At 49.3% G+C, this 25987-nt stretch overlaps 1 long non-coding RNA gene across 1 annotated transcript in view; it reads right to left on the bottom strand.

Moving 5' to 3' along the window:
* Window positions 1-13242: 13242 nt before the first annotated feature.
* The window catches only part of LOC142009399 (uncharacterized), an 80975-nt gene continuing 68230 nt past the window's right edge, over window positions 13243-25987 (bottom strand). The window contains exon 4 of the long non-coding RNA XR_012644461.1: window positions 13243-13783. This is a non-coding gene — a long non-coding RNA (uncharacterized LOC142009399). The remainder of the gene's footprint in view (window positions 13784-25987) is intronic.

Here is a 25987-nt window from a genome sequence, read left to right on the forward strand (position 1 = left end):
TACATGCAAGACCACCAGCTTTCACCTGGCTGTTCTTAAAGACAGATTGCTGCGATTGCGTCCATTTACTACATTGTAAGTAGTATGTCTTCTGCTACAAAATGAAGTGAATTTCACAACATTTACAGGAAATTCTTTGTTTTAATTTAATTTTTTTTAAAAATGTCAAGGCAAATGACCTATGCAATATATGGACAATAGCAGGGTACTCATTGAAAGAGCAGCACAAGAAGAATAATCTGTCAATCGTATCAGTGCCACTAATATTAACTCACTAGCACTAGCAGTGCCTCCAGAATAAAACTCTTGAACCTTCCAGAGTCTGGAGTGGACAGGGCTCATGGAAGAGTACTTAGCACACTGATTGTCAGCTTTGTATTATTGAGATTCTGCAAAAGCAAAGATCCATATCCCCACTTCACTTCACCCTCACTGATCAATTTGCTCTTCAAATCTTGTGAATTAGATGCCTTGAATAGCATGCTTTCAGCTGGGTCCTTAACAGCAGACATGAGGAGCCTGATTCATTACTGATTGCTCCCTGTGTATGTCATTTATACTTACGTAAATTAAAATGTTAACTAACCAGCATTCTCCTCTCACACCTCCGGTACCATCTCACCTCTGCTTTACACAGTGTGATAGAGCAGTCACCTGGTCCTCATGGAGTATAAAGAGATAAAACAACCCTGAGAGAAAGCTGGGACTGTGAACCAATGGGAAAGGAGGTTTGAGGCCGCCAATCAGAGCATGGTTAAGCTGGATAATATGGCTGCTGGTCTGGAAGAGTGGTCAGTCTCACTCTTGGAGCAGGTCTACACTAGGACGGTAGATGGAAGAAATTCTCCCATTGACTTTTCTTAGTCCTCACTAGCCCATTGATGACCAGGGTTGACAGGAGAGTGATGCGTTGTTGATTTAGCATGTCCCTGCTAGAACTACTAAATTGACCCCTGAAAGATTGATCTCCATAGCTTCAATCTACCCATAAGTGTAGGCAAGCCCTTGCTGAGAAGAGCCAAAGCAGTGCTGTGCATGAGCAGTGCTATGGAAAGGCAGGAGGGGCAGGGGAGTTCTGGCATGGAAAATCCTTAAGCGGAGGCCTACCACAGGTCTGAGGCAGTATCAGGACTGCACGGGGACAGCCAGGATAGGAAGGCAGCAGATCCAACCTCCTTGCCAATGACAAGTGGCCTGTGCAGACTGCCCTAAGGGAAGGGGCTAGATGAAGAAAGACAGTAGGCCACTGAGACTAGGTGGGCATAGGGGTAATCAGGTTCCCTGGGAGGAGAGAACTCCAGGCATAGAGGCACTGTCAGGAGGGCCAGGGCTGCTCTAGAGTCTAGAGCATGGGATCTGAGGCAATCTTCCCAGTGCCCCAGATGTGTTGCCCATGGCAACCCCCTGCTGCAGACCCTGCCCCTGCTCTGCCTCCTTCCCACCCCTCCTGCAAGTGGCACAAGCCAGGGGATTACTGGGAATCCTGGCACTGGGTGTAGCAGGGATCAGCCCCATGTGCAGTCACTGCAGCAAAGGGAGCCTGCTCCACTCTGCCCACTCCCAGCCTGCTGCATTTTAGTTCACCATGGTGGTGGGAAGCAGAGCATTAAAGGGCTGAGGACGGGGTGCTCTGCCTCCTGATACGGTGGTGAAACCAAGCACAGTGGGCTGGAAGAAGGGTGGCATGGCAGAGCAAAGCAGGCTGCTGAGTTGCTCCATCTCCGACTGCTGTGGTGAGTGGGGAAGGTCTACCTCAGCTACAGTCCTGCACCAGGCCCTCTGGTTTTCTTCTCGACTGCCCTAGGCCCTACAGGTTCCATCTGTAAGGAATGTGCCAGCAGGAGCTCAACACTGCTGAAGGAGATGGGGAATGTGTCCTGCAGAGATCATTTGCACGAAAATACAAAGGTGTGCATATGTAATACCTTGAAAACAAAGCCTGCTGGGAGCAGGCAGGGTAAGGAGGTTTTGTCTATTGTAAACAACATGTTGTGAAGTCACAATTGATGCTACAACCCATTGTAAGAATTGTGGTGTCCCAACAAGGCTTGAAGTTTTGTGGGGAGTACAGGGCAGTCATCATCACGGTGTAAGATATGGATTACAGAGGGCTCCCCCCTCAAAGCACGGCGTGAGTAAAAAACAGGGGAGGCATAATGGTTGAACCAGCTGGCTGGAAGCCTTTTGGCTATACAGCTGTAAAACTGGTTTGACTTGTTCAGACACACTCCTACCCTCACTGCTCACAGGTAGACCTAAAGATGGGTCTATAGTTGTTGTGTGAGAATCCACCTTGGTAGATGCTGTGGCTAGGCCCAGAGCTGAATGCCACTATGAGCTGGAACCACAGGGAGCAGCAGCGGACAGATGGATGGCGTGACCGGCACTTAGCCAATAGAAGGGGCAAGCGGATGTACAGACAGTGCAACTGGCAGCTGAGAGGGAGGAAGTGGAAGGCCAGACCAGTGTAAGGGGGGCATTGCCTCAGGTTCAGTGAGGGAATGCATCAGGGTGATGTGTCAGGGCCTGCATGGACTGGACCGAGTTGAAGTGGGGCATTTGAGGTGGGGGTATGAAGAAAGTTTGGGTGTGTGGTTGTCTGTTTACAGTATTGGACTGGTGAGCGTGAGAGGCCAAGGGACAGTTTGAGCTGGGACAGTTACTTGAGGGCTGGTTATGAATTCTGGCTCTGATATTTTCCCAAGCTTATGCCAATTGACTTTTCTGCCTCTTTCATTAAAAGTTTCTTTCCTACACTCAGACTCTGTGCTTGCTAGTGGGGAAGTATTGCCTCTTTGAAGCACCCAGGGGTGTGTGAATTTTCCCAGACTACAGGGTGTGGGCTTGTTAGCCGGTGGCCGGGTAATGTGCGGTGAGGTACCAACTATGCCCTTGTTACCATCTGAGTCTTTAACTGCTAAAGCGCAGGGCTCCTTCGCAGTGGGCAGCCTGGGCCAGGCTGACGGATGCCCCAGGGTCCTAAACACCCGAGTCTTTTACTGCTAGACCAGGGAGCTCCTAGCACTCTCACCTATGGCCAGGCTGTGGTAACCAAACAGTTAAAGTTCTTTTTATTGTGCCGGCTGTGTTGCAGTGACAGAGAGCAACAGCAGTCAGGCTTAGATCTTAACTAGTTACAAGTTTATTAAGCTACAGTTATAAGCGTGCGGTTACAAAAGGCTATTGTCTACTTCTTATATGCTAGCAGAGTACAGGTGTTAACAGGTTACATTACAATTCAATAACACGACGTCTTAATGCAACAGCATCTATCTATAGAGCTCTAATTCTTTAACTGTGCGCACCAAAAGGAGACCTTAATGTGGGTACATCTTACCCTCCTTAATATGGGTATATCTCACCCTCCTTGCGTCTCTTGATACCAGTGTAGCCAAGCCAGGATCGGTCACTCAATTCCATGGAAAGATGAATACGAGGTTGGGCATCCCCAGTTGCGGACCTCGGGAGGCAATCACCTGACCCGACCAGCAGGTAGTTGGTGGGAATGCACTCAGAGTCAGAGTGCTGCTGGGCCCATCTTTATACCTTTTGGGTCACGTATCCTCTTTCTTACCTGTGGTGCCAGATCGTACTGGTCTGTCTTTTGTGACGCCAGTTTTTACAAGGGCAATTCTTACTTAATTTGCACTTGTAAGACAGGAGATAAGCAATTTTGGGAGTACAGGACATTCTTTTACAAGGGCGGAGATTTCTCTTCTGGGATGGCTGTGTGGGCACATCAAATCCATCAATGCCAGCTGGGGTAATTTCCTGAGGCCCCCTTGTTAACGGTTAGCCTGCTAGCCCTCTCTCTGTCTTTTCAGTTCCTCAGGGTCACGATGAGCCAGCACATCTGGGCCCCTTAGGAAGGCATCAAAGACTGGGCTGTTTAACTGCTGTTCAGTGCCCTGTGTGCTCTGAGGCACCTTAGAAGGGAGGCAAAAGCTGGTCTGTAGTGGGGAGATTTTGTCTGGCTACAGGGCTCGAGCTGGTTCTGCATGAGACTCATGAAAAGGCATCTCTAGATGTTGAACCTGGCCCTGTTTGCTGCCGACTCCTTCTGACAGAAGGGTTACATTTTTGGGGGCTCGTCCAGGATCCTGCATCAGTACCCCTCACAAGCACATGTTAGCTGTGTCTACATGTGCACGCTACTTCGAAGTAGCGGCACTAACTTCGAAATAGCGCCCGTCGTGGCTACACGCGTCGGGCGCTATTTCGAAGTTAACTTCGACGTTAGGCGGCGAGACGTCGAAGTCGCTAACCCCATGAGGGGATAGGAATAGTGCCCTACTTCGACGTTCAACGTCGAAGTAGGGACAGTGTAGATGATCCGCGTCCTGCAATGTCGAAATTGGCGGGTCCTCCATGGCGGCCATCAGCTGGGGGGTTGAGAGACGCTCTCTCCAGCCCCTCAGCTCACTGGTGGCCGCGTGGAGCGGCCCCTTAAAGGTCCCCTCCCCCTCCCTGCCTCTGCAGGAAGCTGAGGGAATGAGCAGGCTGCAGCCTGCACACGAGGGCAGCCTGCAGCACCCTCAGCCACCCCACAGAACGGCGATGGCTGGCCGACAGCCCCCCCAGCGCCCCCAGGGGACCCCCCGAAGGGGAGCCAGGGCAGCCGGGCTGGGAAGCGGCAGCGGGGCCCCTCCTGGATGGAGGCCGAGCTGCGGGACCTGCTGGGGCTCTGGAGCGAGGAGGAGGTGCTCCAGGTAATGGGCAGCAAGAGGCGGAATGTGGATGCATTCGCTTGGCTGGCCGATGGCCTGGCTGCCCGGGGTCACCCTGCCCGCACTCCTGATCATGTGAGGAGTAAGGTGAAGGAGCTGCGGCAGGGTTATGCCCGGGCCCGGGATGCGGCCAGCCGATCTGGGGCCGCCCCCGTCACTTGCCCCTTTTACAGGGAGCTCAGGGACATCCTGGGCTCCCGGCACACCTCCTCCCCTCCGGCCACCCTTGACACCTCGGCTGACGAGCCCGAGCAGGCCCTGCAGCTGGAGTCCACCCCGGAGGCAAGCCCCACACCCCGGGGGCCCCCCCCGGAGGCCATCCCCGGGACATCGCGGCAGGAGGAGGAGGAGGAGGAGGAGGAGGAGGGGGGCTCCTCCTCCGCAGAATCCAGCCTGCAGATCCTCCTCCTGCCATCCCGGAGCAGCAGCAGGGCCTCCGACCCCCGGGGATCTCCGGACCGTGGGAGCGGACCAACAGGTAGGTACCCCTCTCTGGTGGACACCCCTGGGCTTGAGGGGCGGGGGTAACAGAGATGTGTCCAGGGCCCCCCACATGCTCACATGGCCATGGCCCCAAGGACACCAGGGCCATGGCCCTCACAGCACTGCAGCCATCAGCCTCTGCCCCCCCCACCCCGCATGACAGTGCCATGCCCCATCCCCGGGCCAGGGGGGAGCGGAACCTCGAGGGGCCCCCGGGCGGAGTGGGTGGGACACCCCGCAGCAGCAGCATGTGATGGAGTGGGGGGAGTGCCAAAGGGAGACTCAGGCTATATATGAGCCACAAGAGCCGAAGAGCTCCCAGGGCCAAAGGAGGATCCTGGCGCTACAGCTGGCAGGTGACACCTCTGCCCTGAACAAACAGGAGGGAGGAGCCGAGCTGGCTTGGAATTGGGGGGCGAGGGCGGGGGCCACAGGTAGAGGCTAGGGGAAGGGAGAGCTGGTAGGCAGCCAGCCAGAGGAGGGGGAAAGCTGCATCCCAGAGGGGCCCCCCTTGGGGTCTTCTCCCCACGACGGGTTGGAAGGACTGTCTCTTCCGACAGCTGGTGCTGTCACTCCTGGCAGAAACTGGGCATCTGTGGCCTAATAAACCTCTCCTGCTCTCAGACCCTGCGGGGTGAAGTGAGAGTCGCTCCCACCAGGGGACGGGGTGCAGGGCAGGGGGACCCCGAACCCCATCCATCACAGCAGCATCTCCCGGGGACAGGGATGGGGAACCTGCAGCACAGGGCGGGGGGGACAAAGGCCACGGCTCGGGGCCCACACTAACGCCTGTCTCCATTCTTCTTCCCCCCTCCTCTCCTGTGTCCTGCACCTGCACCATCAGAAGGACCAGAAGAGAGCGCCAGCGAGGCCTCAGTTGTCCCGGAGAGCCCTCCGGGACCATCGCTCCAGGGCACCCCCTCGGCCGAGGAACGACCGGCCCCGCGGCAGGCTAGACGGCGGACCCCGCGCCTACAACCGCCGACGGCGACGGACCCCCAGCTGCTGGCCATCCTCCGCCGGCAGCTGGAGGTCTCGGAGCAGCACCTCCAGCTGCAGGAGCGGGCACTGGCCTGGCGCCAGGAGGCATGGGGGGCCTATATGCAGACATTTAACCGCCTGGTGGACTACCTGGCCCCCCATGCAGCGCCGGCCGACCCATCGCCCACCCTGCCCGCTCCTGCAGCCCCACCACCAGCTGCTCCGCCCGTCGCTGGCCCGTCCACCGTCGCCCCACCACCCACCCACGAGGGCCAGAGTGCCGAGGGACCACTGGAGCCACCTGAGACTCGCCGGCCCCGATACCTTCCGGTCCAGCCCGCTCCCACCCAGCCGCGGACCAGGCTGCGAGCGCGGCGGGGCTCCCGGCCGGGCACGCCCAGTGCCGGGCTATAGGGGCGAGGGCCCGGGCCGTGGCCCCCCACTTGTATATAGTTGGACCCTGTTTTTTTGGTCCCCCCGTTTGCCCCATCCCCCCCATGTAAATAGTTCTCCCCTTTCTCCTCCCTGGTTTTCTTTTTATTATGTATGGCACAAAGTTGTTTCTTTGGATTGTTTTATTTTTGTACATATTGCTTTGGTTGAACGTTTGTACCTAGTTTTCTGTTTGTGGTTCACATATTTATTTACACCCCAAAAAAAAGGTTCGGCCAGAAAAAAAAAATTTACGTTCAGCCACAAGTTCGTGCTGTCATTTGTCCAGGACAAGTGGGATGGGGGGGCGGTGGGGTGCTCCATGGTGTGGGCGTTGGGGCAGGAGTGTGGGGGAGGAAGGGGCGGGCAGTAGGGGGCCTGGGCAGAGTTCACCCCGCGGCCTGTTGGTCGAAGTGGGCCCGCAGGGCCTCCCGGACCCGGGTCCCCTCGGGGTCTACCTGCCGACTGGGGGCAGCAGGTGGCTGGACGTGTGCCCTGCCGGCCTCCGCGGCCCAGCCCTGCAGAAAGGTCTCCCCCTTGCTCTCCACGAGGTTGTGCAGGGCGCAGCAGGCACCCACAATCTGGGGGATGTTGTTGGGGCCCGCATGCAGGCGGGTCAGGAGACATCTCCAGCGTCCCTTCAGGCGGCCAAATGAGCGCTCCACCACCTGGCGCGCACGGTTCAGGCGCTCGTTGAAGCGCTCCTGGCTAGCGGAGAGATGGCCTGTGTAGGGGTGCATGAGCCACGGCCGGAGCGGGTATGCCGCATCTGCGATGACGCAGAAGGGCATGGTGGTGTCCCCCAGAGGGATCTCCCGCTGGGGGATGTAGGTCCCCGCCTCCAGCCAGCGGCACAGGCCCGAGTTCCGGAAAACCCGGGCGTCGTGGGTGCTGCCAGGCCAGCCCACGTAAATGTCTTGGAAACGTCCCTGGCTGTCCACCAAGGCCTGCAGGACGACAGAATGGTAGCCCTTGCGATTGAGGTATCGTCCGCCACTGTGATGTGGGGCGCGGATGGGGATGTGAGTCCCATCCAGAGCCCCAAAGCAGTTGGGGAAGCCCAGGGTGGCAAAGGCGGTGACGGTGGCATCTGGGTCCCCCAGCCTCACAAGCCTGTGCAGGAGCATGGCGTTGATGGCACGCACAACCTGCAGAGAAAGCACATGGGACAGCCCCAATGAGGGGTGAGCAGGGTGTGCGTGGCCCTGCCCTGCCCTGGCCTGCCCTGCTCTGGCCCCCCTGCTCTGGCCCCCCTGCCCTGCCCTGCCCTGCTCTGGCCCCCCTGCTCTGGCCCCCCTGCCCTGCTCTGGCCCTGCCCTGCCCTGCCCTGCCCTGCTCTGGCCCCCCTGCCCTGCCCTGGCCTGCCCTGCTCTGGCCTCCCTGCCCTGCCCTGGCCTCCCCCTGTGGGTTCTCTTACCTCCATGAACACAGCCCCAACGGTGGCCTTTCCGACACCAAACTGCTGGCCCACGGATCGGTAGCTGTCCAGAGTGGCCAGCTTCCAGACAGCGATGCCGACCCGTTTCTGCACCGTGAGGGCACACCACATGGCAGTGTCCTGGTGCCTGAGTGCGGGGGTGAGCCACTGGCACAGCTCCAGGAATGTCTGTCGGCTCATCCTGAAGTTCCTGAGCCAGTGGTCGTCATCCCACTCCCCAAGCACCAGCCGCTCCCACCAGTCGGTGCTGGTAGGGTAGCTCCACAGCCGCCGGCGTGTGAGGCGGGGGGTGGAGCGGGGTGCTGCAGGGGTAGGGGTTGAGCCCTGCTGCCCTGGAGGCATCTCCTCCCCTGGGGCAAGGAGGTGCTCAGCTGCCTCCCACATGGCATGGGTCAGGGCAAGCCCTGCTCCTGCTGGGAGGGCTGGGTGGACCTCTAGCTGCTGCTGCTGCTGCTGGGGGTCCATGACTGCGGCGCCCGGGGTCTGTGTGCCTATGGCTCCTCAGACCGCGTGCTGTGCAGGCTGAGTGTATGTGGGAGGGGCCCTTTAAGGGAGCGGCTAGCTGTTGCCCCGGAAGCGCTAGTCCGCCCGTTGACCCTGTCTGCAGCTGTGCCTGGCATCCCTATTTCGATGTGTGCTACTTGGGCGTGTAGACGTTCCCTCGCTGCGCCTATTTCGATGTTGGGCTGAGCAACGTCGAAGTTGAACATCGACGTTGCCGGCCCTGGAGGACGTGTAGACGCTATTCATCGAAATAGGCTATTTCGATGTCGCAACATCGAAATAAGCTACTTCGATGTAGGCTTCACGTGTAGACGTAGCCGTTGAGTGATTTGCTAAGTGGTCAATAATCGTGTTTTATATTTGAGGAAGTTACTGTTTGTATCATGTCTAATCCATCAGGTTTGTTGGGCCTTGGCTCAGAAGCCTCTAGCTCAAGGGTGGCAGCCTCAGCTGATGCCTGGGCAAAAGCCCTAGGGCAGACATTGGAAAAGTGTGTGCTACCCCATGCTATGGCAAGCTTAAGTTGTAAGCTAAACTTTATTTCCTAGGGAAGAGGAGTTTGAACCCTGGCTAGAACACACTACTGAAATGCTAGAGCAGTGGGCTGTACCAGATGGAGAGAAGCGAAGATGTTTAATAGAGAGTCTCAGAGGCCCAGCATTAGATGTGAGTCGCACCTTGAAACTAACTAAGCCTGAGATCAGTGTAAAGGACTGCCTAGAGGCCCTCACTCATGCCTTTGGGAGCACAGAGAGATCTGAAGACAGTTACTGTAACTTCCTTAATGCTAAACAGCACCAAGGAGAGAAGGTTTCGGCCTATATACACAGGCTGGAGAGACTGCTACAGAGAGCTGTCACTCGGGGAGTGGTTACTGTGGAGCAGATGAACCAGGCCAGACTGGATCAAACTGTAAGAGAAACTCAGTATTGCAGTCCAATTCTACTTCATCTCTGGTTAACAGAATGACAGGAACACCCACCAAGCTACTCCCAGCTGATTAAAGAGGTCAGAGAGAAGGAAGCGAGGGAGGCTGCCAGTGAGTTTTGGGAAGCTCAGATGCCTGAGCCACCCAGCAAAGCATCGCAACAAACAGCCAGTGTACTGATGGTGAACACCAGGGAAGACCTTGCACAACAAATTCAGGTCCTGACAGGACAGATGGCTGAGTTGCAAAGCGTCATTGACCAAGCTAAGATTTGCAGGGATGAGGAGCCTCAGGCTGTGGTGATGAAGACGTCAGCACCTGGAGCCACCATTCTACCCAGGCGGAGGAGGAGAGGATAGTTCTGCTACAGGTGTGGTCAAGATGGGCACAGTGCTGTCAATTGCCGGAACAAGGAAAATCCTGGTTTAGTTTTTGGGAAGCTGAGGATTAGTTGGGAGAAAGTTGGGAAATGGCCACAAAGTTTGGGAAAGTTGCTGCCTAAGCTCTCAGGAACTGAAGGCTCCCCTTGAAGAGCCAGACCCACTGCAATCCCACAAGGACTTATAGGGCCACGAGCGGAGGTCACTGTGAAGATAGAAGGGATAGAATGTAGAGCCATGCTTGATACAGGATCTCAAGTGACTATTATATTTCAGTCATCCTACCAACGAATGCTTGGGCACCTACCTATTCAACCACTGTCTGTGTGGACTCAGCATGAATGAATAACCCTATGCGGGATACAATATAGTGCACCTAAAGTTCCCAGAAGAAGTGGTGAGGGTAAGAGAGGAGGTAGACACAGCCACCTTAATATGCCCTGACCCCAAGGGGATCTCTGATGTGTCTGTACTAATAGGGACCAAATCCAGTCTCTTCAAGGGTACTGGTGGACTACTGCTCTATTCGAGATGGAAGACGTGCAACAGTATCTTCAAGAGCTGGCTGACAATGGCATCATTACAGAATCCCACAGCCCATATGCTTCACCCGTTGTGGTGGTCTGTAAAAAGAATGGGGAAATTCGGATGTGCATTGATTACTGCACCCGAACCAGCCATACTCTGGTCGACCAGTACACTATGCCTCGGATTCAAGATGCTTCAGATTGCCTGATGGGAAGCAGACGAACGGCAGGTGGCCAGTAGGAGGAGCAGTGGCAGGATGGCCAGTGCAACCGGTGGGTGGATGGTAAGAGCAGCAGTGGATGAACAGCATGATCACACTAAACATGAAAGAAATATAAAAACAGCAACATATGGTACATAATGTGATTACAAAGCAGACCCCCACAAATCCCTGGTCTACCCCAAGAAGAGAACCCCAAATGACCTTTTCATAACACCACTTCTAGGACCTCTGGGTCTGTTAATAAATGAAACAGAAAACCTATCACCAACACTTGCATATCTATTTGTAATAGTTTATCTTGTTTAACCCTTTAAGTTACTATTTGTAGTACCATATACAGCTTTAGCTTAATTCTCAAACTCAGACCAGGCTAGTGTGGTCAGAATTACTTTTCTGAAGAAGTTTGTCTACTCCAGTGCTTTCAAATCACAACCTACACTCCCATCCAGGAATATATAAGAGGTGGATTAGAATAGCAGGAATTCTGTAACTAAGGATTTAAGAAGGTAACCAAGAATTAGATAACCAAAAAGAGAAATGAGTATTTATTATTTGACAATTGATAACACTGTATAGCACCAAACTGTAAAAACGTCAAACTTAGACAACTCTTCATTTAACATTTTTTCACTTTGCTCCCTTGGAAGGAATTTATCCCAGCAGGGACTTAAACCAGAGCCCTTTACATCCCCAAAGTAGTTGTTTTACCTGCTGTGTTAAAGGAGAATCTCTGTTCACTAATAGCAGTGGAAAGCGCTGTCATCTCCTAAATGTCAGGCCATAATAAGGAACAGATGATTGCATCATCCCTTTTTCCTTCGCTACAACAGCAGAATGTTGCAGTTCGCTGCAGCTCATGCACTTTATTTGTCCAGAGCTTTATTTGGTACTTTCTTTCCTGGGCTAACATCACACTTTACAAGCAGCTGCTCAGGTACACAGGGAAAAGGTAAGGAGTGCTTGTTCTTTGGCACTGGCAGCAGTGATCAGCACCAGGATGAGTTACAGATTCTAAAGCCAGTAGGAGGTATGTTTCATTATGGAAAGATATTAATTCTCCCTTACTAAGCTAGGATTCAGTTAGGAGTATAGTTTTGAGCCTCCTAATATTTTGGCTAAAAACTAATCCCAGATGCCTAAAACACCACTTGCATGATCTCATGCCAAGGCAGAATTGTGAGGAAAAATCCAAGGTATTTTGGGGATGAATTCAAAAAGCAAAATCAACTGGAACTTTGAAGATTTACCTTTGTGTGTTTGTTTTAACTGTAATTCTGCCTAACTTGTTTCAAGACTGGTATTTCTTCAGATGGGGAGTGATTTGAGAGAGAACTATTGAGTTCTTAGGTCATTTATACCAACCTTAACAGCTTTGCAAATTTTTCAAACCCACATACTAACTCTTGGAGCTTAGGCAGCCTACGATAGCTGACAGAATGTTTCCTGGTTTTAGTTGGTGGTGCTTGTCTGGTCTGACTTTACAGTGATTAAAAAACATGTCCAGATGACTGTGTATGTAGACGCATAGTTGTTCTTGCACAATGAGCAGGACACTGCAGTATCAGTATCAGTATCTTCAACACACAAGGCTGAGCAGATGGAGGTGTTTCTACCCACCATTACAGACCTCACAAGAACTTTGAACCTTAAGCCACCACATATCTCAAGATCTCCATGGACATGAGCATGCATGCAGAAGCCCACTGACTTCTAATACTTGCCCTGCTGGCCCCTTTCCCCAGGCAGCATGGTTTCTTCAGTAGCTAAGATGCCAAGACTTGCTTACCCATATAGCTATGCTGTATCACTTGCAAAACGACAATGGCTGAAATATCTACACATGTCAATATTACCAGTAGGAGTCCCAGTCCTATAATATATAAGGCTCCAGCAAACAGATGTGGAGGCACAAGCATGCAGGTGCATGCTCCACAATGGCCTTCATCCCCATCTCTCATCCATTCCCATCCCTCCAACTGGATTGCACTTCTTTGTCTCTCCTCTTTGCTCAGAGAAGCAGAAAGAAGAACCTGTTCCCTAGAGACTTGTGAAAAAGGGGGGCCGAATAGATCGTTACTTGTGTGCATACTTCTCCATATCCCAGCGCTGGAATTGATGGGTCAATGGCATTTGAAATAAGGAACACCAGATTTCCCATATTGTGCCTCTGTTACCCATGGGTGTCTCCACTTTTCTTTCTATGCCCACATTAGTTCCATACCTGTGTTAGTGGCCCCAGCTTATCAGTAGCTCTCAGGTTCCATAACTCTTGGGAGTGAGGCATGAAAGAGAAAAGAGATGAGTATCAGCAAAGGAACTTGCACATCAAAGGAAAACATGAACTGGCAGTATGGCCCCAAAGCCACACCCTCAGGAGCAGGATGAGTGTTAGCTCAGAGGGGAGTTTTTCCCCACTGCTCTTTTCTAGTAGAATGGGGCAGAGGAAATTTACATGTTTTCTTGTTCTTGGCCATCACTGCTGTTCAGCTGTCATGATAATTGTCTGCTCCAATTGCCCAATGATGGTGTCCTAAAAATGTTGCATGTAAAAATACATACAAATATCCACTGATGGCATCTGAAGCCAGCTATACAAATCAAGTTCAGCGAGGGGCCACTACCTGACAAGCAAATGTTGACAGATTCCATACAAACAACTCCGCATAATAAACACTTGTGCTCTCCTGCTTTGCATGGGATAACTGGGAGTATCTGACTGACTCTTTTTTTTGCACTGGAAAATAAATAGTGAAGGAGTATGCCAATGCCTCATGCTGTGTGCTTCCCTTGACTTCTTATACGAAGTATTTTGAATAGCAAATTGAAGTTAGTGAGTTCTCTGAGACCATTGTATAAATTTATAAAGGTGATCACTGAAGTTGTGTTCACCATAAGGTGGAAGAAATTCTCATCACTTTGAGTTCTGCTTATCTTAGGCCAAGAGGGTAGAACATGTCTGGGGGCTAGGGAGCTATCAGTTGCTTCGGGAGAAACTCAGATCCCCAAATCTCTGCTTGGCAAGTTAATACGTACCATTGGTGTGTGTGTATATGCCAAGCAGACACATCACACTGAGCAACAGCAGCAGGACAGGGCACAAGTTGTCCACTTATTATCTTGCTCCTCCTCGAAGTGCACTAAGCCCACTTCAAATGTCTCCTGTTAACAGAACCCATAGAGAGGCCTGCAGAGTGGCATGGGTTATGCTCTTTGGTTATGCCTTTATGTTCTCACTTTGGTATCAACCTAGAGTAATTTCAGTGGGCTTCACTATTTGAAACAAGAATCGGTGCCTTTTGTAGATCCTCTTTTGAATCACTTTCTAGAATTTGGCTCATTTTGTTTTAAGAGGTGATTGTCATTTTAAAATGAGCATTGATAGTTACTGATTTGGGATCTTAAGCAGCGTTATAACATTTTTAATAAAAGCTTTTCAGTTTATCTTTCAGCAAAATCTTAAATTCCCTTTTGAAAGGGTAGTCTGTTTTATTTCTTCTTTGGCACTGCTGATTATTCCTGCTGATAGCTAGTTATGAGCCTTAAAATAAATTTCAGATACAAAATGTATTATATCTGTAGTATGCTGTTTAATCTGTACCTTAACAACTGTACACAGTCTCATTAATAAAAAAATTAATAGAAAAAGTAGCATATTAGTCTATATTAACACTATTAGAAGAAATATGATAAAACTGAAAAACACAACTGCTGTATACTTAAAAGTAATTTCATAGCTAAGTGAAAAATAATTGCATTCAACTATATTAAAGTTGTGCCATGAGCTAGCTCTTCATATATTTAGTTCTAAATACACTAATATATTTTTGTGGAGTTAGAAGTCTGGATATCATCGGAACTCAAAGGTTTTCTCATTTACTTTTCCATTATTATGTATTTAACTCATCTGCAGACCTGTATCTAATTAAAACAAAAGCAGAAAAGCAGTTATGCTGTAAATAAAATTGCCGTTCTCTGCCCATCCCACTAGTAAAGTAAAATATTACACAGCAACGTTTAGAAAATATCTTATGTGTACTACTATACAGCTTACTTATTATCTTTGTGTATAATGAGGAATGCGATATTACTTGTCCTTCAGAACACTGGATAAATGTATTAAACTGGACTTCAATATTCTCCTTTAATAATATTCCAGTTGCTAGGTAACAGACCCCCACAAGCCCTATCTTTGGGATTCTATTCATACTCTGCCCAAAGCCCCTGCTCTGGCATTCATGAAATTTTTCTTCCATTTTTCATATTCCCCATTTGTTTTTGTGTGCAGAATCCAACTGCAAATGAGATGGCACATAGCATGTAACTAACCAGCTGTATAAAATGGAGACTTCTTTTAAATGCAGTGTTGGTGTATACCAAAAGGCATTGATAGAATAGCTATTTCTTTCTGCATATATGTCACAGAATGCAAGTTAGTATATATGTGGTTGCATATGGTTGGTCCCCATGTGTTAAGTATTTACATACATTACTGTATTCCTATATAAAATTTCCCTCTACTTTCATTTGACAAATCAGATATTCACTACATTCCATTTACTGCAAGGCTGTCAACTTTATTACTTTACCTAATGCTAATTTAGAGGATTTCATTGTATGTGTGAGACAACCCACAGATTCATTATGCAGGAAAAAGGGAACTCTGTGATCTTGTTTATTAGGATTGTCCTGGAAAAAACATAGTAAACCCAAAATGATAATTACCTATATAATTATAAAAGTACATGTCCCTAGCATAGCTTGTTATCCCTGCTCAAATATAGAAAAAGAGGCTCTGGAATCGACGAGTGTTTTTTGGAAGGTCTTCTTTTACAAAGCACAAGGTAGGTTCTCTCTAAAAGTCATGAGAGTTACAAAAGGTGGTCGAAAAGGGTGGATTCAGCATTCTGCTAGGGAAAATGCTCTTCAGTATCCTCCAAGGAAGTTGCTAAGAAGCAGGATTGAGATTTAAAAAAAAATCTAATTTACCTTGTTTAACCTTTTACATATTCATCACAACCTACAAAATATTACTGGGATGCTTTTCCCTCGCAGTATCAGACTTCTGACCTTGCAGTTGTTGTAAGTCCATCACCATGACATACCCTGATGTACCATGTTATAAATAAAGGCAACTTACTCATCCACTGTCAGAGCTGCCAGTATCATTTGGCCTGATACGGCACTTCTTACCCAGGCAAAACTACCCCTGAGTTATGACTGTTTATCACTAATGGCCTGACTCGCTTCATGCTGACAATGATATAAATCAGGACTAATGCCAGTGAAGTCAAAGATGTTACACCAATACAAAAACAAGTAGGAGTGGAGAACCAGGCCACTGCAATAATTAAAAAAAAAAAAAAAAACAGACACCAGATTCTCTGCTGATGTAACTCTGATGACCTCAGTGGAATTCTGTCAGCAGAGAATTTGGCCCCTGTGTGGCTGCAGCCAGTGGGAATTATGTCTGTGAGAGAACTACAATATTGACTTAACTGGCCAAATTACTGAAGGATTTTCAATCCTAACCTACACACATTGGACATGACATTCTTGGTTTGTTTATCAGCACTATTGGTTCCTTACATTTAACTGTAATATAGGACAGTTTATCACAGAGAGGACATTTTTCAGGCATGCAACAGCTCTGAAAGGAAAATTCCACTGAAAAGATACAAATTTGAGGCAACTGTAAATTTGAGGCAATTTGAGTCCCTGTTAGCTTTTGCTATGGTAATGTTCCTATTGTTTTGAAAGCAGGATCCTGATCTTTCTATTCTTGGTTATGGGCCTTAGATTAATCATTATTCAGGACCTGAAAAGCTTGATTTATATCACTAATAAGTATGTACTTGTGTTGCTGCCAATGCACGCTGCTCGGAATATACAATGGAGAGGCTGTGAATTGATATACACAAACTGTAGATCACGGTGAACTCAGAAAGGAGACGATATTGTAAAACAAATCCCTGATATGCAAATCCCAGTGTCAGTGATAACTGCCCTTTGCACAGTCAAAATTGCCTGTCTGGTTTCCTGCATCCAGTGTTTGACAGGAAAACACAAGCATTTTGTCAACATCTTGCAAAGAAGTCAAAACACCCCCTGAAAACTCTGGTTTCAGAAAAGACCAATTGCTCCACTGGTATGATTATGTTTGGGTGAGATTCCTGAAGTAGCACCATATTTATAAGCCAAATTCAAATACAGATTTAGGCAAAGTTTTTGTTTCCTGTGGGAGGGCTGATTACAACTTCATCATTGGAACTGGTGTGACTGTCATTCATTAAAACAGGAGTACCTGCTATTTCATGCTAGGCCCAGTGACAAGACTAAATAGCAGCATGGAAAAGAACTATGAGCTATGTTCCAGCTGTCCCCTGCAGCTCCTCCCATGCTAAATATAACTCTTTAACAGAGTGACTGTTTAAGTTTCAAAAGCACAGAATATGCCAACCTTTACACAGGGTTAACAAACTTCATTGGCAATTAGTGGTTCTTTAAACAGGTTTATTTTCATACCTCAGCACCAACAACACCATTTGAGAAGATGCTTCTGCACAGCACATTAGGAAGAAATTTTACAAATACAATTCAAGAAACTTTTTTTTGGATATCCTTCAAATCCTTTGTGTGTTGCCTACAAAAAAATTAAGTTATGCTGTTGGTATGCTGGTGTTACTGCCTGCTATGTGGGTTATGGGCTATGTGTCCCTGTGCCCGTCATTTTGTCTATCCAGCCTGAGTCTCCTTCATCTTATAATTACATTGGAAGCTCTTTGGCGCCTTTACCATCTTCTTGTTTTGCATTTGTATACCCACTAGTGCAATGGGTCCCTGATTCAGGGTAGAGCTCATAGCCACTATAGTAATACAAATAATTGTTATACCCCATACTCTGACTTCAGTTGGCACTTTAGATAAGCATGGCATACAGGATTTGACTGCTGTACATTTAAATCTCCAGCCATTGTGTGGAGGGTTTCCTAATTTGAACGGTAAACTTAGAGAGATAATTGAGTTCACCAAAACAAATGTTACTTTCTGCAGTAGTACTAGTTTCTGAGTAGTTGTAAGGCTGCAAGACTACAAGGTTGTGTCTACACTACAAAATAACTTCAAAGTTGCTTACTTCAAAGTACAACTTCGAAGTAGCAGATTTCAAACTGAGCATCTTCACACACCCTACTTCGAAGTTCAACTTCAAAGTAGGGCACTACTCCATTCTCAGGAATGGAGTAAGGACTTTGAAGTTGGGCTCCCTTACTTTGAAGTTAATTTCAAAGTAAGGGAAAACACGTGTAGACTCTCTGCTGGCTACTTTGAAGTAGCGCCCAACTTCGAAGTTAACTTCAAAGTTAGTTCCTAGTGTAGTCACACCCTAATGTATCATGATTCAAGGGTATTGTGGGGATGGTGGTCTTGGCTCCTCCCAGACCTAATTGGATGAACAGTGGGGACACACAGATTACCAGTTCCACCTGCATGCAGACCCTGTGCCTCCACAGTTGCTCCAAGCAGTGAGAGATAGCTCAGTGGTTCGTGAATTCAGGGTTGTGAATTCAATCCTGCCATTTAGGGATCCGGGGCAAATAGATTTAAAACAAAATCTTTCATGGATGGTGATTGGCCCTGCTGTGAAGGCAGGGGGCTGGAGTCAATGACCCTTCTAGTTCTATGAGATAGGTATTCCTGGATGTGCTTCTGTTCGTGCAACTCCATTGGAGCTACACGAGTAGAGCTCCCTTGGAGAATGAAGATGAAATTGCCTGAGAAACCATGAAGCCATCCTCCTCAATGCCTTGTACACAGGGTCATGAAGTATTTGTAGATGTATGCCCTGACATGACACCTCTCTCAAGTTTACCGTAATAAAGAGAATACCTTCTCACTTAATTCAGGTGAGAATATTTTTCACTTTCCCAAAAGATTATAATTGGGAGGTTTCTGGTCCTCAGCTAAGTGAAAGTCTTTGTCTTTGTCAGGGTATTAGAGCTTAGTAAGTTTTGCCTTGAGATTCATGTGTGCAGTGTCTGTTTTTCTTTTGCACACTGCTTTTCTGGTCGTATAGATACTGCCAAGCACCCTGCAGTGTAATAAATATAGGTGCGAGCATCAATTAATCCTGGCTGTAGGAGCAGTAATTTGGGCAATGTAATTGCTTAAGAGTCTGATGCAGAGAAGGATAGCTTTTCTGCCTTCCATTCCACACCTTGCACCAAATCCCAGAAAAGTCCAAGTTCCATTTTGTGCCTGCATAAGATCCGTTGCACTGTCAGGCAGGAGTGAGTCAATTAAGCCAGACCTTCTCCTCCTCTGACCCCCCACGGTTAGGTTTTTACCCTGTCACAGAGAACCTTTCACAAACCACAGACCCGACTCCTTAACGTTACTGTCTTTTTCCTGTCCAGTTGAACACACTTCATAAAGCAGACTAACTTTGGTTCTTCTTCGAGTGATTGCTCATGTCCATTCCAAGTTGGGTGTGTGCTGGCACATGCCCAGTTGCTGGAGACTTTTTGCCCTAGCCAGTAGCCATAGGATCAGTCTTGTGCCCTATGGAGTGGTGCCAATATGTCGATCAATATATACTACACCCAAAAACGCCCCTCCCACTCAGTTCCTTCTCTCCATGCTGCCAGTTATTGGAGCTCTTGCTTTCTTTGCTGAATTCTTTAGCTAGTAGCCTATTGTAGTGTAAATAGCTCTTGAAGAAGTGTAAATAGTTTTAGTACTTGACAAGTAGTGTTTTAACTAATAAGCAAGGCAGGGCTTTCCGTCCCTCTCAGCACCTCAGCACTGGGGAGTGCCTGGCTCTCCAGGCTTTAAGACTTGTTCAAAACTTGGCAAACATGTGCCCCAAAGTGACCCCCATTCAGCCTGTTCTAGTTGCCTGGGGGAAGAACACCTGTGTGGTCACTGTCTAATTTGTACGGCCTTTCAGACCAGAACTTTGAAAAATAGGGCCCAATGCCTTAAAGTCCTCTTAATGGAGGTGGCTCTTAAGCCTCAAGAGTCTCCAGCAGGAGTAAAGAGTGGAACCTTCTTGGTGCAAAGTGCACCAGCGCCATCAACCACGGTGTCGCCTAAGGACTCCCAGCACCGAGAGCAGGTGCAGGCACCATTGCCTTCTTGGTGCCATAGGAGTCAATCTCCCACGCCGATGAAGAAGAGGAGGCACAACAGGCATCGCTTGCTGAAGTCAAAGTGGGGCAACCTCAAGTCCAAGTCTCCGGCACACACAGTCAAAGGGCAGGAGGTGCCTCCATTGAAGACGAGGCAGAGCAGGAGCCTGCAGGCACTGGACGTGCCCTCAGCAGTGGAAGTGTTTCAAGCGGCACAAGGACTTCTGCAGATGATGGTGCCAGCTCCTTCTCTGTCTATGGAGGATGGGTACCACAGCACTGAAACGGAGTGATTGGGGCTCATGGACATGACACCAGTACCAATCCCTGTGCTCACGTTGATGCTGGCACCAACACCGTATTCGGTGCTGAGTGCTCCTGTGCCAGCCCAGCAGACTGTGGGGCAGTTTCAGATGCCCTATACTCCAGCACCATCCTCGGCACGCATGAGATCGGCGCCGACTCCAATGGCCCCACCATGGTCATCTGCTCCTGAATTAGAGTCAGAGTTGTACTCCTTTTACTAGAGCTCTGGATGGAGTGGGAGCTTGAGAAGGTCACACCACTGCCGTTGCAGGCACCATTGCTGTCGTTCAGAAGATACAGATTGGCTGCTGGCTTTGCAGGCAACTCAGCAGTGACCCTTCTGGACCCTGTGGGCATTTCACAAGACACAGGGCCAGGCCACTGGAGTGCCTTTAAGGTGCCAAGGGCTCCACCAGTCTCACACTCGGTACCATCGGCGTCACTGGGCACCCCACCACTGGAACAAAGACAGGAAGCGTTGGTCATCATGGAGCCCCCTACATCAATTTCATCGGCGTCTACCTCGGCACCATCACTGGCACCATCGGAGTAGGACTGGACCCCTTCCATGCTGCTGCCATCCACAATTGTACCTACAGTGCCAATGGGGCAGGCATCAGCCCAGGCACCTGCACCGACTCAAGTGCAGGGAGCAGTACAGCATCATTTGTGCAACCTGTGGTGGGGGTTTTCTGGCCAGCGGGTGTCTATGCGAGCTTCACCTACAGTGCCCCTGATTGCCCATAATTTCCATAGGGGAGCCAAGTGCCTGAACAGGTTGTTACTGCCCTTCCCATCCAAAAGGAGGTGCAAGGGTTATCATCTTCTTCTGGATGAGGCGGTGGCAGGCTCATCAGCCTCACCTGTATTGGAGGTTGTCAGGGCTTTTCAACAGCTCCTTAGGACAGCAGCCTAAAACTTGGGGGTGCAAGCGGAGGATGTCTGGGATGAAGTGGACCCTGTCACGGACATTTTATACTCTGCAGGTGCCCCCAGGGTGGCTCTGCCCATAATCAAAACAATTGCCACTATGGCTAAAACACTTTGGCAGACCCCTGCTTTCGCCCTTCCTATGGCCCGTAGGAATGAGAGATGGTACTTTGCCCCATCCCAGGACAAGGAACATTTGTTCATGCACCCCCCACACACCTGACTCCCTGGTAGTGGATGCTGCTAACTCTACAGAGTGCCCAGGGTTCCAGAGTCCCTCCCCGAAAAATAGAGAAGCTAAATGCTTGGACCTCTATGGGAGGAAGGTCTGTTCAACAGGAGGGTTGCAATTAAGAACTGCTGACCAGCAGGCTCTGGTTGGCAGGTATGCCTGTAATACAGTCAGCACCCTGTCTAGGTTCTCTGAGATGATTGCGGGTTTCTGGCCTGCCTCATGAGGTCCAGCAGATGATCCAGGACCCCCCCTTTGATGGCCCTCCCCTCTTTTAGAATAAGACAGAAAAAAGACTGCATGGGCTGAAAGACTCTAGGGCCACCCTCAGCTGCTTGGGCCTGCGTACACCTGCCAACCAACACAGACATTTTAACTCCCATCTTCAGCAAAGAGAGTTTCCACAGCCACAAAGGGACAACAGTAGAAGGTGGAACAGGATGGACAGGCACCATTCAGGCCAGCAACCTCAAGGCCTCCAAAAGGGCCCACAGGGACCCAAGCCTCAGTTTGGTGGCATGGTCAGAAGTGTCGAGTCGATCTCACCCACTCCAGCATCTCCTCTTTTTTCGTTTTGCCTATCCCCCTCTTATGATAAGTGGTGCAGCATCACCACAGACTGGTGGGTCCATCATATGGTAGAGAGGCGATACGTTATTCAGTTCTCTTCGTATCCCCACTTCCCAATCCCTTTCCCTGTCCCTCTTCAGAGACCCCCTCACAAGATCCTGTTACAGCAGGAATTACAATCCCTTCTGGGTTCTGGGGCCATAGAAGAAGTTCCTCCTAGGTTCAGGGGACAGAGGTTTTATTCCCAGTATTTCCTAATTCTGAAACCAATGGAGGACTTGAGAACCATCCTTGACCTAAGAGTTCTCAACAAGTTCATGGAAAAGATAAAATTTCATATCCCTGGGTCTCATACTTCTGATGCTGGAGGTGGGGGATTGGTTCAAGGCTCTCAACTTACAGGATGCATATTTCCACATTTCAGTCTACCCTCCTCACAGTTGGCTTGTGAGGCTCACAGCAAATAGGAACCATTATCAATTCCCAGTCCTGCCTTTCGGTCTGTCTGCGGCCCCAAGGGTCTTCACCAAATGCATGGCAGTAGTAGCAGCGCACATACACATGCCAGGGGTGCAGCTGGTCCTGTACCTGGACAACTGGTTAGTCAAGGGTCATTCCAGGGAGCAGGTGATTTAGCACGTACAGTTGATCCATGAAACCTTTGTAAGCCTCAGTCTTTTGATCAAAGAGGCAAAGTCAGTGTTGGTCCCATCTCAGTCAATATAATCTGTAGGGGCACGACTGAATGCCAGGTGTGCCAGAGCATTCCTGCCGGATGACAGGTTCAGGTCCATGAGGGCCATCATCTGAGATATCCTGGCAGCTCCCACCATGATGGTCAGGTGCTGCTCACATTTCCTGGTCACATGGCGGTGTGCACCTTTGTGGTACAGCACGCCAGGTTAAAAATACGCCCTCTACAGCTATGGCTGTCATCAGTGTATCGCCCTGTAAGACAGAGTTTAGACTTGGTGGTTACAGTGCCGGCACGGACTTTGTTGACCCTGCACTGGAGGTTGGATGAGGGGGTAATCCTCACAGGAGTCCTCTTTGCCCCTCAGCAGCCCTCACTTTCCCTAGTAATGGACGCTTTGGACCTGGGGTGGGGAGCACACCTGGGTCAGCTACGAAACCAGGCTCTTTGCAGTGTGTTGAACCTTTGGCTCCACATGAATGTGAGGGAGCTCAGAGCCATCAGATTAGCATGTGTGACTTTCAAGGCCAAGCTGGAAGGACATTGAGTGTCAGTCAGTACAGACAACATGACAGCAATGTACTATGTCAACAAACGGGGGGGGTGCACACGAGGCCATGATGCTCTGGGACTTCTGCATATAGCACAGTACCATGCTGCAGGCCCTTTACCTGCCAGGTGTGCACAATTCACTGGTGGACCAACTCAGCAGGTCCTTTACGGATCATGACTGGTCTCGCCACTCGGAGGTCGTTCATTCTGGTTTCCGGAAGTGGGGGTATCCCCAGGTGGACCTGTTCACCTCCCACCTCAAACCAAAATGTGGGATGTTTTGCTCCTGCCACAATCAGAGCTTGGGGTCCTGGGCAGATGCCTTCAGTTCCCCCTGGTAGGGCAGGCTGATGTATGCGTTCCCTACGATTCCACTATTTCCCAGGGTCCTCCTGAAGATTCGCTCAGATGGGGCATTGATGATCTTGGTGGCACCAGCATAGACCCATCAGCACTGATACTGAACCCTCCAGCACCAGTCGATCTGCAAGCTGATGACTTTGTTGATCCGGCCGGACCTGATGACACAGCAAGAGGGGAGACTGCAACTTCCCAGTCACTGCATCTCACAGAATAGGTGCTCTGTGGTTGAGGGACCGGGAGCTAGCCTGTTCAGATCCCACAAAGGAAGTATTGTTAAATAGTAGAAAACCCTCCATGAGGGTGACTTATTTGGCTAAGTGAAAAGGGTTTTCGGTGTGGATGTCTCTCTGAGGGCTATCTCCCTCACACGCCCCCGTCCCATTGATTTTAGATTACCTATGGGGTCTGGTACAGGAAGGCTTATCCCTCTCTTCAGGTTGGGTGCACTTAGCTGCTCTCTCAGCCTTTCACCCGGGTCATGGAACATCTTCTGTGTTCTCAGACCCCGTAGTCAAAAGGTGTCTGAAAGGTTTAGAAAGAATCTCAGTGGTTCATGCACCACTGCTCCTGTGGGATTTCAATTTGGTGTTAGCCAAGCTTATGGGGGTCCCCTTTGAACCCCTGGCTACCTGCTCCCTGCTGTTTCCGAGTTACAAAACAGCATTTTTGGTGGCAATCACCTCAGCTAGGAAGGTATCTGCGTTGAGGGCACTATCAGTGGGCCCCTTGTGTACAGTGTTGCACAAGGATAAGGTTTAGGCAGAGACCTCACCCTGCATTTTTGCCTAAGGTGGTCTCCGCATTTCATGTTAACCAAGACATTTCTCTACTGGTATTTTACCCAAAGCCCCATGACTGCCAGAGGGAGAAATGTTTACGTACCTTGGATGTTAGAAGGGCACTGGCCTTCCAGCTGGTTAGGACGAGGCCCTTTAGAAGAATGCAGCAAATCTTTGTGGCAGTTGCTGATAGGATGAAGGGCCTTCCTGTCTCCTCCCAGTGGATTTCCTCGTGGATAGTGATGTGCATTAAGGAGTTTTACAAGCTCACGAGGGTTCCTCCCCCTCCAGTTAGGGTACATTCCGCAAAAGTGCAGGTGTCGTCTGTGGCATATTTGGCTCAGGTGCCTATCCAGGACATCTGTAGGACAGCCACCTGGTCCTCAATTCACACGTTTACAGCACGTTACGCTTTGACGTAGCATGTACGGGAAGATGCTGCAGTGGGCACGGGAGTCGTGCAGTCTGTTTGGAGCTCCAACCCCACCTCCTAGGCACTGGCTTGTATTCACCCAACTTGGAACACACCTGAGCAATCACTTGAAGAAGAAAAGACAGTTACCTGTTCTGTAACTGGTGTTCTTCGAGATGTGTTGCTCATGTCCATTCCAAAACCCTCCCGCCTTTCCCACTGTTGGAATAGCCATCAAAAGGGAACTGAGCTGGAGGGGGTGTGGTTGGGCAGTGCCGATATTGGTCACCATATCAGTGCCACTCTGGAGGCACCATATCAACCCTACGGCTACTGGCTAGCACAAAAAGCTTCTGGCGACTGGGCGTGCACCTGCACATACCCAACTGGGAATGGACATAAGCAGCACATCTCGAAGAACACCAGTTACAGAACAGATAACTGTCTTTCCTACAATCCTAATTTTCATTTATTTTGACCTTTACAGTCCTTGTTGTGAGCCAAATAGTAAAGGTATTAAAAGCTTTTGTTCAGCATTCAGTGATTGGGAGCTTTGAATCTTATAACATTAAAAGAAATCAACACAATATAAAATTGCCTCTTGGCTTGCTCAGTTGAATAACCTATTACTCAGCAGCAGAAAAGGAACCCATGGTTTTTATCTTGGCATCTATATTTATGTAAACAGCCCTTAGGACAGATCATTAGATTTCTGATTATCTTACTGACTGTTTCCATCAATTTGTCACTCCCCCAAATTCAAGAAAAGTTCACCATTCCTTTTTTTCCCCCAAGAATTCAAAGCTGATTACCAGTTCAGGGTTGCCAAAAGATACAGCTTTAAACCTGATGCTTTCCTGTCCGTATTATTTTCTTGGAGGCTTTTCATCGGTGGTTATTACTTTGGCTGACTTAATAAATAAGAGCCATCTGGAGGCATGGTTGACCGAGTGTGCACCTGCGTCTACAGCTGCACTGTCTGGTCAAGTCAGGTGCCCGGTCACTTAAAAGATCTATCTTTGAAAAAATGGAAAAGAACAGGAGAGGAAGGACCTAAGATGTTATTATCACTTCATTGCAACAGCAGGTGCACCAGATGGTTCACAGGGTAAAATTAGGGTGAAGTGGGAATGTCAAGACTTTGAGTGGTCCGGTCTGTGAATGATTATCAAATCAAACTCTTGATCAAAGATGAAGTTCTCTCTCCATTGGCAAATCTTATACATTTAAACTGCACTTCTGATCCATTCCTTTAAATTCAGAAACCTTGCAGCCAATGAAATCTGGTCAATGGACCCCACTTATGCAGCAGCCATCTGTCTTAACAGCAAGCCTTAAAGTACCTCCAAGCCTGCCTTTAATGCTCTACATTTATGGGAGGATCATCTCCACTAAGTAAG

The sequence above is a fragment of the Carettochelys insculpta genome, chromosome 2 (genome assembly GCF_033958435.1).
Source record: "Carettochelys insculpta isolate YL-2023 chromosome 2, ASM3395843v1, whole genome shotgun sequence".
NCBI classification, from domain to species: Eukaryota; Metazoa; Chordata; order Testudines; family Carettochelyidae; genus Carettochelys; species Carettochelys insculpta.